General features: G+C 42.7%; 1 non-coding gene across 1 annotated transcript; it reads right to left on the bottom strand.

Annotated features, from left to right (window-relative positions):
* Positions 1-2778: 2778 nt before the first annotated feature.
* On the bottom strand, positions 2779-2938 carry LOC127297805 (U1 spliceosomal RNA). Its single transcript, XR_007849492.1, has one exon. It is a non-coding gene; the product is annotated as a U1 spliceosomal RNA (small nuclear RNA).
* Positions 2939-13926: the final 10988 nt, after the last annotated feature.

Below are 13926 nucleotides of genomic sequence, written 5' to 3'. Positions count from 1 at the left end.
CCCATATCTTTGTATCTGGGAATAACAGTATGAGGTTTAATAGTAGAGAGCTAAACTGCCCGGAGCTACCCGATCGAAGCTAAAATCTAAACAGAGAACCAACATTCTGGCTATAAAATGTGGCATAAAACCCATAGGGATCTCTATGTTTTATTTACTTCGCGTTTTAGGTTTAGTTAAAGTTAAATTTTGCAAAGTTTAATCAAATATTAAGAAAAAAAATCTGCATCATAAAATCGATGGTATTATAATCTACATAAAGTCTATTTTATATTATATGCTTTTGGTAGTATGGATATTGATATTTGCTCTTTTATTTTTGTCAAAGTTTTACAAAATTTGACATTGACTAAAGCAAGAACACAAAGTAAATAAGAACTCGGGTGGTACCAAAATCGTCTAATGTAGCTAATCAGATAAACTAAATTATCAAATTTAATTATTCATCAACTTAATTAACCCTGCTTCTAGAATTCGCCTTGTTACTGACGCGAAGAGTCGCCAACAGTCATTTGGAGGCCAGACCGGTCTAGTCATGCACGTCCTCAACCTAATCGCCTCTTGTGGCCGCCGCCTCCTGATCGCCCCTCGTGGCTGCTCTCACGAATTAGAAATATCCTTTGCAAAATCAATATGGTCATAATTAAGCTACTTCCATTCGGATGTGAGACATACACTTTTTTCGAGTACCCTGCATGAGAGTTGCACATTATTTATTAAGCTTAAAAGAAGAAAACGATTGCTCTAATTTATGAGGAACGGGACCCAAAAATCTTACACATGAAGCCTTTCAGTGAACCACACACATCCAAAAGCACACAACCAGCACACACACACGCCTTGACAAACCACCAGCCAAGAAGGCACGAGATTATGACACATGACCTTTAGACTGTGTCACAACTGAAAGAAAACAACTTGAAGCAGCCCAAACTTTAGGAAGGCACAGGTCGACGACAGTCCACCCATGGTGCTTAGAAGATCGGCGAGTGAACAGCAGGACCTGACCAGACTTGAGGATTGCGCCATCCAAGAGATGTCGAAGCCAATGTACATTCCGCCTGAGATGCCCACACTCCAATTTATGACCAACCTTGACTCCCATAGCCAACATGGGAGTCCACGAGCAACCCGAACAGCGCCTCCAAGAAGGGAGACAACGCCATAGCGATGCCACTGCATGAACCAATAAAGTGGGTCTAGTGTTTCCCCCTTTGCTCAGGAGGAGACTTGATGGAAGGGTCGGGACGATGCCTTCAAGAAGGTGGCGGCAACCAGAGGCGCCGACATCGCCCTGCAATAGCATAGGGATTTCTCCCAACCTTCCATTAGCCCCACAGTCCACTGCGGACACTAGGAATCAATAGCCAAACATCACCAACGAGAGGCCAACACACATGACACCGATGAGGGAGGTGTTGAACACCTTGAGCTCCACCACGGCCAGCCCTAGGACATTGCAGGTCTCCTTCCACTTCTCCGAGTTGGGAGGCAATCAGTACAAGCACAAGCACCGGATAGCCCAGCCCAGTGCCGAGCGCTAGAGAAGAGCCTCCATGCGACCTGCAATACCCTAGTCGGGCCCACATCGAACCCAGATTGAGTTGGCCATGCACTGGACGGCGTCTGTTGCACCACTACACCAGCTCCTCCCCATCGCGCCATCCCCCAGCGGGCGGTCCAGATCAGGCCTAGATTGAACCAGATCGAAGCCCGCCGCTACTCCGCTCCACGAGCCTCACATGTGTGGTCCAAATAGCCTAGCGTCGTCGTCTACCCAGCCACACCGTTGTGCTCAACCGCAACTTTACCTTGCACGACCCACATGTCACCCATCCTCGCGTGAAGACGAGGAGTCGAGGGGTTTGTACTCCACTCCGTTTGTCTTCAACGGTCAGGTGTCGGTTGTTGCCGGCAACGTCAGCTGCCAGGGGAGCACCGTGGCGGCGGCTTTTGCTGGGGTTTGTGACGCCTCCGGATTCGCTTGCATGAGTGACCCAGGAGGCGAAGGGGGTTTCTTAAACATAGTCGCGCTTTCCGTGAGATACACACTTGATATCCATCGTATATAGAAGTGAAGTGTACATAATCAGTGGTAGACTTCCAATTGATTATGTTAAGAAATTCATCAAATTTGCAGCGGCTGGATATGAGAACATTCAGAAATACTCCTGGCTGTAAGAATTAAGAAACGATTGAGGGTTATATTGTCCTGCTGCTACTAACAGTCTCTTTTCGACTAGATAAAAAAGAAATATCATATGTACAAGAATGGATGTTAACAATGTGGCCACCACCGTCACTACAACTACTGCTTGGTTTCCCAGGTCCTGCCTGCCGCCGGTACAATATAGGATGCTGAATCATCAAATTTCTATTGTAGCCACATCTTACGCCCTGGACAGTGCATATAGTAAAAGCTAGAAATACAGCGTCTTAATTAGGGAGCTAATTAACACCTTTGCCTCACCCACGAATCATGAGACCTTTGCCTCACATACACGAACCATGAGACAGCATACTCCTGCAAGAATACTAACAGAGATAGCAGGCTTGGACCGGGAGAGTACATGTTCGATTTTCACAGATGATGGTTAGCAATAGTCACAAGACAAAATCTAATAAAACTTGTACCATGTGTTCCTAGTGCATTCTATAAAAATAAACTACACGGCCTTGAATAGAAAGAGCAAAACAAATTACAACGGAAAGTTGTCTAGGCTCAGAACAGAGCCATTGAACAAAGTCAGGGACCAAAATTTAATTTCAAAGAATTGGCAGGGGCCGCGCGAACGCGTACCCCCTCTACCACAAATTATGACGTTCACTCTCCCACTTGGGGAGATGATAAGTCAACGCGTCCACCAAGTGCAATGTGGACCATTGACCTAGGCAACGTGCCTTTTTGATCGCTCGTTGACCCCATCCAGGTAAGTATGTTGCAAGGTGGGCAGGGGAGCTCATTATATAGGCTCGTACGCTTGCGAATCATCTTCAGGGAGCGAGGTGGGACTAAAACATCAGGCGTGCGCCGAGTCGCTGGTGCGGCAGGAGCGCGACTCCCTTGTTTCCTGGGCCGGTTGTATTAAGGAGGCCCGCAGAGGTTCAGCCCTGTCCGTTTTACGAATTAACGATGGGCCGTTCCCTTTGCAGTGATCAAAGTCACTTTCGCCATCCCCCTGTAAAAGAAGTCACTGTCGCCATGGTTGCGTTGAACAGATATCGCACTTCAGGATGGTTCGCTTCTTCCTAGTAGAAAAATATAGAAAAGTGAACTATCTTAACACGATGATACAATTTCAAATCCTCCTACTGTGCCATTTGCGATCTTGTACTCAGTACTTCCGGCCACAGGTTGAAGAAGCTAACAGTCCAGATCGCAAGAGCAAACCTGCTTCATCATTTACCAGCTTCGTGCCCATAAAATTACAGATTGATATGCATGAATTTATATCAGCTGATTCGTGGATAACCACACCTGTAGGCATATTTATTATTCATATATTTTATTTTAAAAGAAGTTCATTAAAAAAATTGCGAAAATTCTGCAGCAGTACAAACAACCTCAAAAGTCAAAAGTAATAAAAAATTATAGATAGGTCATTAGATCACCTAGCGACGACCACAAACACTAGCGCGAGCCGAAGGCGTGCCACCGTCCTCACCCCTCTATCACCGAAGCCGGGCAAAATTTATCATAGTAGATATTGTTGTAGTAGACAAACGAGAAGTCATCGTGCTAAGGCTCTAAAAGACCAGCGCACTAGAGCAACAACCATCACCAATAATTACAGTTGTAGATTGGAAGAGCAACCATCAACAATAATGATAATCGTAGATCGGAAGAGACTGGCGTGAAACCACAGCAATGAAACGAAGACCGACCGGATCCCACGAGATCCGTCAGGCACACCACTCCACGGGCCCTCCGACGACGCTAGACATATCACCCGACCGAGGATAGGACGGGAGGACCTTATTGTGACTTTAGGATGTAGCTGCCGCCTCACCATCCCCAAAAAGACACCGAAAAACACCTAAACAAAGAACGAAAACCCTCCCGTCGGCGAGGGGGCGTGGTCCGTCACAACTCCAAGGCCCCAAGGCCACCAGAGACGGAGCGGATCAATGAGGTCGCTGGCGAAGGGGCGGAACCCTATATGGGTTTTCTTGGTCGCCCTTCCGATCGCCTCTTCGAAGTCGTCCCATAGCGGTTCATAAAAACCAGAGAGTTCATTAAAATTAGGGTCTATGCTAGTCAATGGAGAAGATTATTTGGCCTTCATGGAACTTGGTGGTTTGTTTTCCTACCATATAGATGTTCCATAGGCAGCACACCGCGCCCGTGTTGTATCAATTAGGGGAGAATTGAGAGTGAACCAGCATAAGGACAAAATGATATTGGGATAAATGCTACTTGCTACTTGTTGGCACCTTTGTTATGTGAGGTGAATAGAGATAGAACCAGCACAAGGAGATATGAAATGCGTAGAAAAGCTACTTGTTGGCACTTTTCTTCCATCGCCGAGTTACATTACATAATGTTTAGCGTTGTTTACCAAAGAGGGTGAAAACGACATGGCATATCTATCGACTACTATAAATCACCCGTTTATAGCATCAATGATGGTCGTTGATCTCCTAAATCCAACGTGTGTGATTGCATGGATGCGCATGAACAATAGACCACAGCTTCGTCCATGTGGTTCTAGAATACAGCTGGGCATGGGCAGCCCGGCCCGGACGGCCTGGCCCGACCCGGCCCGAAAATCCCGGGCCAGGCCGGGCCGGGTCGGGCTTGCATGTCGGGTCGGGTTCGGGCCTGATTTCCGAGCCCGAACATCGGGCCGGGCCGGTCTCGGGCTTGCAGAAAACACGACCTAAGCCTAGTTCGGGCCGGGCTTTGTCGGGCCGGGCTTTCCTCTGTTCGGGCCGGGTTCGGGCCCGATGTGTAATCCCGAAGGTCGGGCCAGGCCAGGTTCGAGCCTAGGAATTTAGGTTCGGGCTTTTTCGGGCTTGGCCTGAAACCCGGCCCGGCCCGAGGAATGCCCAGGTGTATTCTAGAACCATCACTACCTCTCGCCGTTCCACAGTCTGTTCGTTAGAGCAAGTACAACAATGTCTGGTTTATGTAGTAGGTCACAATCTCGTGAATCAGATTGTTTGTGATACCCCAAATATGTAGGTACACTAGTACAAATGCTCGTGCGTTGCCACGGGACGTAAATTTTATTTTTAAATGCACATATATAAAGGATACATATTTTCTTACAGAATACACATTCCTTCTAGCAAAGAACTTCAATAGAATCATCTTTGTCTATACTATGGTTCAACTCTAATCACCAACTCACTGTAGGCACACATGTTTATAAAAGATGCAACAAACTAGGAATCCAACGATAAAGCGAAAATATTGTTATATGTCCCATAAATCTCATTCCTTGCACGAATCTATCAATTAAAAAGCAACACTAAGAACACATGATCTATTAAACAGCTAGACCCTTAATTTAGCTTTTCAAGCCTATACTTCGGCTTAATTTTTGGCTTGCAATAAATGTCCACTTCTTTCTTGCCACTTCAAGCAGCACCATGCACCCACTTGATTCTCTCTCTCTTTGGTTCCTTGCGCACATGTCTTTCCACACCACTACACTGCATGAAGTCAAAGACTCCTCTTAACTTCTTTCTTCATCCTATAATCAAAAACCTATAAGTTTATGTTATGTTATTCCAGTTGCCGTGTCTCTTCGATTTCATTACTTTATTTATCAACTTCTTAAATGCTTGAGAGAATCAGTGACTCAATAATTCACGTCTGATAATCATTACATATCATAGGTTACAACAATAAGCTACAATATATTGATCGATTGCAACATATGAAAGAAGATGGAACAACATGCCTTATAAGCTTTGATCATTATACACATATTGTATCATAGTAGTCATGGAAGAAAATGTTTGATAACAGAACATTGAGGTGACTACACTATAAGACGGAGAATGTGCGCATCGTTTTTATTTAAACGAAACAAGCATACATCAGAAGAGAAGACACTTATCTCTTGAATTATAATTCCAGAATGCAATGCAACCATCTTCTTGACGATGTCTCGGTTCATCTTGTTGATGCTGTTCAACTGCGTCCCCTTTTTTTGAACCATGTCTGCTGCATATCTGTATAAAAAAGATACAGAAAAATCGAAGTAATAATTCACAATGAATCGTTGATCCGGCCAACAGCTACGTGAGATAACAGTACAAACAAAGGTCAGGTTGGCTGATAAGTGTGATTGTTAGATGTGGCCACGGCTCCTAAAGATTTTTTTATCATTCATTTAAACATAATACATATAAAAATTCGTGTGTATACGAGATGGCCATGTCTTGCTGCTCAGTAATTAACACTGCGGAACTAATTTATATTTCTTTTCTCAAAGTGTGATACGTTTAGCTAATCAATTTTCAAGAACCTATTTGGTATTGACATACCATCTCCTCTAGTCAAATGTTGTCTGCTGTCTCATTTCCCTCGCTACTCCGTACCTCACCATGTATGCTGCTCTTCGCCTCTCCCCAATTGACCAATGTATTCAGTTATTTACCTAGCTTTGTGTTTTCGTGACACACAAACCTTGCTTATAATAACTGATGTAGGCTCTCCCACCATCCCTGAAACTTTTCATCAAAAGGGTGTGTCGGAAACAGCTTAGTCTAATTTAGTCACAAGTTCTTGATCTTGCGATAACCAAAAATTTAATATGACCTCATATTAAAAAAATTAAAAACTTCGATTTACTAAGTAAGATAAATAGTTGGGAACCATAAACACACATATTAAGTCTAGTAATAATAAATGACACTGCATATTTACCATATTGTGATGCATGATCAAGTAGTATCACGACAGAGCAATGCAGAAGAATCATTACATAGGTGGAACCTAAATAGTAGCATGAATTGCTATGCTAGAAAGCAAAATCTGATCTCAAGTACAAGATGGTCCCCAAGCTAATTGGGTCTTAAGTAGTTAGAGATACTACACCATATAAGACAAACTTCAATAAATATGTGCGTATAGATATAAAATGGAATTTCTTGGAAATCTTAGTCGATTTAGGATTTTTAAGACTTTGACCTATATATTTGAACAAATAAATAAAAACATGCCATAATATATATACATAGTAAATATGCATGCATAAGACTTTCAAAACCTAATAAATATGTGCGTATAGATATAAAATGGAATTTCTTGGAAATCTTAGTCGATTTAGGATTTTTAAGACTTTGACCTATATATTTGAACAAATAAATAAAAACATGCCATAATATATACACATAGTAAATATGCATGCATAAGACTTTCAAAACCTAAACTGGTATACAATCTGGACAAAGCACCAAATAAAACAAGAAGTCACACTAGGCTTGCAACCAAAATGATTCGTTTCTTGACACTGCTTTGAGCGCCAACATATTTGGCAAACACATTGCCAACCTCATCTTTACAGCGAGAATAAGCATCATCAATTGTGATAATGTTTGATGAGGTACCAATAGTGCATGAAGATAAGATGTGGCCCTTCTCACGGCATATGTAGCAGGTTCTTTGCTTCTTCTTCTTCTCACTTGATTTCTCCATAATGTGGGAAATAACTTTAATTTTCTTGGGAAGTGACATTTCTTCAACTCGAGGTTGAGCATGGCCTTCAACTTAAGGCCGCCTCCCTCCCTTGTTGCTTCTCACTAAGTGTCTTCTTCTTCAAAGGGAAAGATCTAACATGGTGTCCTACAATTTTGCACTTGAAGCAAACAATCTTGGTCGGATCTTTGACTTGTCCTTGGTCCTTCTTCTTCTTCTTCTTGTTAATCTTGGACTTCTTGTTGTTGGAGATAAATTCAAGTCCACTTTGGTCACTGGGGTATTGTTGTACACTCGACATATTGTCAAGTTTGGACTTCCCTTCATGACTCTTCACCAAATATTTCTTCAAGAAAGTGACTTGAGCTTTGAGCTCTTTGATTTCCTCTACATGGTTAGTAACAACACAAGTACTAGAGGAAGTATAACCTTCATGGTTAGAGCAACAAGGCATAGAAGACAATTGACCACAAGATATATCAATGATATGAGTGGATGAATTAACTAGGACAAGCACATAACAATATATTATTTTGAGAAGTAGTGCTAGTGCCCTCATGAGGCTCACAAGATGTTGCGTTTAACATAATAGCCTCATGAGATAACTTTAGCCTATCATGGGAGCTATAGGGTTTTCCATGACTTTCTTCCAATTTCCCATAATTTCTAGCAATTCAAGTTGAGCCCTTATATCAACATTCTTCTTCAAAATGTATGCTTCACAAGAAGTAGAGTTAGTAGCACAAGCATCATCATTAATATTACAAGGTGACATGGCATGATCTTTTAGATATGAAGCTTTAAGTAGCTCATGTGATCGACTCGATAAGTTTGATGAGCTCACTCTCAACGACCCTAGAGTTATTTTTTAGATGCTCTAAATCCTCAAGGAGTTTAGCATGAACAAACACAAGCTTATCATTTTTTTATTTTGAAACCATTTGACACCTCAAGATCTCTATCATGGTTTTCCTTGACTCTAGACAATCCTAGAGCAAAGGTCTACTCAAGAGCTTCTTTGTTGGGTTGTTCTTCTTCAAGATCATTTTTTAGGGTTGCTATTTCATCGACATACTCACACTCAAGAGAACCCATTTTTTTACTGTGGTGTTCTCATGATACTCAATAAATTTATTGGCTCTCAGTAGCAAAAGACAATACTTCAACAAAGTTAGAGCAAGAAAATTTTCTTTTCAAAGAACACAATCAATGATCTCACCCTTCTCGTGTAAAGAGGCAACCTCATTGTCTTCTTCTTCATATACTTCATCTTCATCATCACGAGAAAATTAAGCTTCCAATGAAGGATATAACATAGACGCCTTAGCCATAAGACATATATGGGAACCGAGATATGATGAAGATGAAGAGATACTTGAAGCTCCATTCAAGATCTTGTTATTACCAATAGAACTTTTTATTCCTCTACATTGTTAGACACATAACAACTAGATGAAGTAGAAGCATTTATATCATGGCAACAAGGATTAGCAAGAATATAATCATGGCATTTAGATGAGCAATTTACACATTATATGCAAGGACTATGAACACAAACATGTAAAGCATTTATGGTACTAGAAGTGTTTAAGTACAAAGATGAAGCATTGCTCAATATAGTGACAAGTATATAGGTTAAAGTACAAAGATGAAGCATTGCTCAATATCATGACAAGTATTTCATATGAAATCCATTTTGAATGAACTAGAGCTTGTCATGACAATAAGTACAAGATCTAAAACAAAATATGGATAATACACAAATAACAACCAACAAAGATGATACAAGGCTGCAAAGGTCTTAGCTCTCTCCGAACGATACGATCAAGTTACTCACTCGAGAGCCCTCTTGATAGTACGGCCAACTATTCTATAAAATGGTATCCCAACTACACTACGAGACCGTTAAGAAAGGATCCTATCAAGAAAAAAAAACTTAAACTTGTTCATTCCACTTAGTTAGATGATGGTGATATTGAGCTCTACACGATGGAACACCTTTCTTGATTGTGCTTGCTTGATGAAGTCATGCGGATTGCTCCCCCATAATCCACTGTGGGAGAGCTTCTTATTTGGCGCATCTTCACATATTCATGATCATCATATGGATGACAATATTCAAGCATATGACCTCTCCGAAATAGCTCATCTTGAATTTGCACATCATTTATTCTTTCTTCATCTTGTTGATGTCTTAAAGCTACACATAAGAGTTCACTCAATCTTCTTATTCAAGACATACTTGTCACTTGATCTTCTTCCCTTTCTTATGCTTGCAACCTTGAAACCAACATATAGTTCAAACATTGCCTATGGAAAAATCCTACAAAAATAACTCAATGCAAACATTAGTCCATAGGGATTGCCATTAATTACCAAAACCACACATGGGGACTCCATGCACTTTCAACAAGGACCTCCACTTGGTCACGCCGAGACACAAATCAACAACCGTGTTGCGTGGGGGGCATCTGCTAATGCAGCGCATGGGGTCATCCGTCTGAGCACGTCGAGACACAAATCAGCAGATCGAGGCGTTGGGAACCACCCTTGTCCAAGATACAAAGTACCATTGTAGGTCGTTGAGCAACAACACCGGGGACCAGTTGTTGAGGACGGGGCCGCTTCCAGATCAGGAGTTGCGATGCAGGAGCCGGAGTGTCTTAACCGCGACATGTAAGCATGACCCAACCCACACCATATCCATCGGCCACGAAGGTTCACAACCAAGGGGAGCTTGTGGCATAGGAGAGCTCGAAGGGTGATGATTGGGGTCCTCCACCAACAATAGGGTTATTGTAGTGGTTGTAGCAACACATATTAATTAGAAAGTTCATCCCTTGAAAGCTTTGCGAATGGGAGTAACACAACCCCACAACCACGTTGTCAGTGCGGCCACGTTCGCACCCAAAACAATCTTTGGAAATATCCTACTCTATATGTTGCTAGGATAACGTTAATTGAGATAGGTTTTAAACTAACTACTCCCTCCGTTCCTTTTTAATTGACTCGGATTTAGTACAACTTTATACTAAATTCGAGTCAATTAAAAAAGAACGGAGGGAGTATTAACAAAGAACGAAACAAGAAAAAGGTAAACTAAAACTGAATGTAAACAAGAGGGGTTGTAGATGTAGGATTAAGTAAAGTAAAGGCGAGTCTAGGTTTTGGGTTACATTAGATACTTCTTTAGATAAATAAACAATCCCCAATGATTTCGGGTTGTCACATGTGTGTACTACATAAACCTCACGTTGTTGTCACTCTCGCAAGTCAATAATACACTCTGGATCAAAGGATCACACGAACTCATCTATCTCCTTCTGCTTATTAGTAGAAGAGAGAGTAATATAAAAGATAAAGCCACAAAGTTTAGGGATGCATACTAGATCATACCTCATACTAGAACCGAATCAATCACTCAAACATAGATGAATAATAACACAAAAGATAATTGAGGTTAGCATCATGTTCAATCCTACAAATACCAAATACAAGTGAGAGAGAGATGGAGGCGTGATGGAGATGATGATGAAGCCAGCGCCCGGTGCGTGGTGGTGGTGATGGCCTCCTTATCTTCCTCTTCTTGCTTGAACAATGTGAAGGTGTTGATGGAGATCTATATCTTGATGGAACTGTGGTGGCTATGGAGGCAGCACGGTTGTAGGGCTCCCCCGTGGATGTCTTTGTGGAGAGGATGCCTTCTCCATTGAATCCTCACCTTTTTATATAGGCATAAGAGGGGCCCCAATAGCCCCTCATTCGTTGCATTTAACCTAAGAAATATACAGGAACAAAGGGGGCTAATTTTGTGAAGAAAAAAGTTATAGGCGGGCGGTACGATCAACCGCGCTCGCACCGACGATCGTTAAGACGTATGGTGTAGTTTCGTATTTTAGCCACCACTTCTTCATACGAACTCCGATTTGGGTGTTCTACGGCTTATTGGACTCGTATGGAAGAGAGATACAACACCATGGTCTTAGATCTTTAATATGAGATGATGAAAAAATATAACTTACGCCTCATATGGCTAAGTATGGTGCCGACAACTTTTCCATATTTCCCTTTCTCAGATCCTCTTGCCTTGCTTTATCCATAATCATCCATAACACCTACACACAAGTTGCTCATCAAAAAACACCTACACACAAGTAAAAAACAAGGAAAATTAATAAAATCCTAAAACTAGTAGTTGTGCAATTCTCATATGAAAATGAATGAGAACTATTAATTATGCAAAATAGGCATAGTTGTAGTTAGATAGAGCATTAGATGAGTGGATGTATGAATATTTTGTAAACTTAAATATGGGTCATAATTGCTCTCAGCGACGGGGATAAATTCTTGCTGGCAATAGGATCTCCATGTCGCTCTCAAAATCCTTGATCCTCGCGGCACCGGAACTCCATCGACATCCGATCTTGAGCAACTCCACTTAAATATGTCGCCTCCTCTCAGCTCGTGGTGACAACCGGTCAAGCACAGGAAGAGCCCGAGGTAGGAAAGAATCATGCAGGCAGAGGCCAGTGAGGATTTGGTGGGTGAATGAGGCCTCACCGTGCCTCGGCTCCCACCCGAGAGAGATGAAGAGGGGAGAGGGAGGCCAGAGTGTTGCCTCTCGAGGTTGTCCACCCCATCGGGAAATCGCCAGCATGGGAAGCGCAGGGACGGCTAGACATGTATGGCCGAGACGATGAACTAGCCAACATCGGAAACGAGGCCGATGTGGTAGGAACCGGCGGTACTGGAAGAATTTGTAGGCGGGGGTGAAGAAGAATAAAAAGGACAACAACCATGGGAGCTTGGACAAGGGATTCGACGTGAAAAATAATGGGAGGAGAGATGAGGTGAAGGCTCTAGAGAGATGGTATGTGTCCATAGACAAAAAGAAAAAGGAGGCTTACAGGTAACCCATGCGAGTAGACATAGGGTACATCACCACTTTAACCGCCATATCGATCACGGACCATAGAGAGAAAATGAAAAACCACACATAGAGGATAATGAAACCGACCGACGGTCTGTGTGAAACCAAGAACAAATAGACAAAATAACCAGCGGATAGATCGCATTGACAATCAAATGCATGCCCCACATTGATGCACCTTTTCAGGACCATAGCTGACATCCACACCAGCAACACATAAAAGAACACCACCTTGATCCAGGCTCTAGGAAAGAAATAATGCAAATACATACACCTGTCAGCACCATATTAGCCTTAGACTACAGAGCAAATGGTACATATCATAAGCATACATAATAAATCCAAGATGAAAATCAAACCGGTTAGAGAACCACGTGTCGCACCCTCGTTAATCCCCAGTTGATCTAAAAAAATCAAGAATCGGAGAAAATTGTGATCTCTTCAACTTTAAGAACGGTATGTATGTGTTCCACGCGTTACAATATAAATTCTATCTTATTTGGCATTGTAGTTCAGTTGAAAGCATTGGCTCGGTGCACGAAAATTGATCATCTCGTCGAAGCTAACTACAAATCTAGGTGGCTTGTAGACGATCTCATGTCCACGGTGAATAAGTTGATGCAACGTCCTAGCGGACCCTAACATCCGTACATGATATTGTGACATATGCCTGGGTGACGAGCAGATTCACATATTGACACGACATAAGAAGATGCCAACGTCGAATGTTGACGAAGCATCTCCATGCCATTTTGTCCTCAGTGTAGCATGGGACCCACCGCCCTTGCTGTTGCTTCTGATGGTCAAGCGTAACCTTTCCAGCCCGGCCCTTTGCTGGGTCAAAGACGCCTATGTGGCTTACACCTTCAAGTAGTGCGCTGTGGTTGTGTGCCATGTCATCCTGACAAGCAAATCCACTACAAGAAAAGTTGCCATGGCCGACGAAGTTGAAGTCGCGCCGTGGTTGGTGGTGTACCATGGCCGACGATTTTTGGTCCCTCCGTGGTGCATGTCAAAACTTTTTTTTTCTCGTTTTTGAGGCCACCTAGCCCGACGAAAGCGGCCAAAACGTCGCGTATGGTGGCCCGGGACGTGGTGCATCTCGAAATCTCGGGTTCGCCGGCCGAGTCAACGCAAATCCGCACCGCCGAGGGATGTAGGGCCCAGATGGCAGCCTCTCTGGCATTGTTTTTTTTCTAGATCGCGCCATCTCGTTCAACGTTCTCCGATCGAGCCGTTTACGATGCAGGATCATGGGTCCCGCATGTCATCCTCTATGAACCAAAATTCTTTCTATTCTTGGATTTTTTGACCCCCGATTTACGGCTACTTCCTTTTTCTTTTG

The sequence above is a fragment of the Lolium perenne genome, chromosome 4, assembly GCF_019359855.2.
Source record: "Lolium perenne isolate Kyuss_39 chromosome 4, Kyuss_2.0, whole genome shotgun sequence".
NCBI lineage: Eukaryota > Viridiplantae > Streptophyta > Magnoliopsida > Poales > Poaceae > Lolium > Lolium perenne.
Note: the sequence above shows the minus strand (reverse complement) of the source record. Positions and strands in the feature narration are given on the sequence as shown.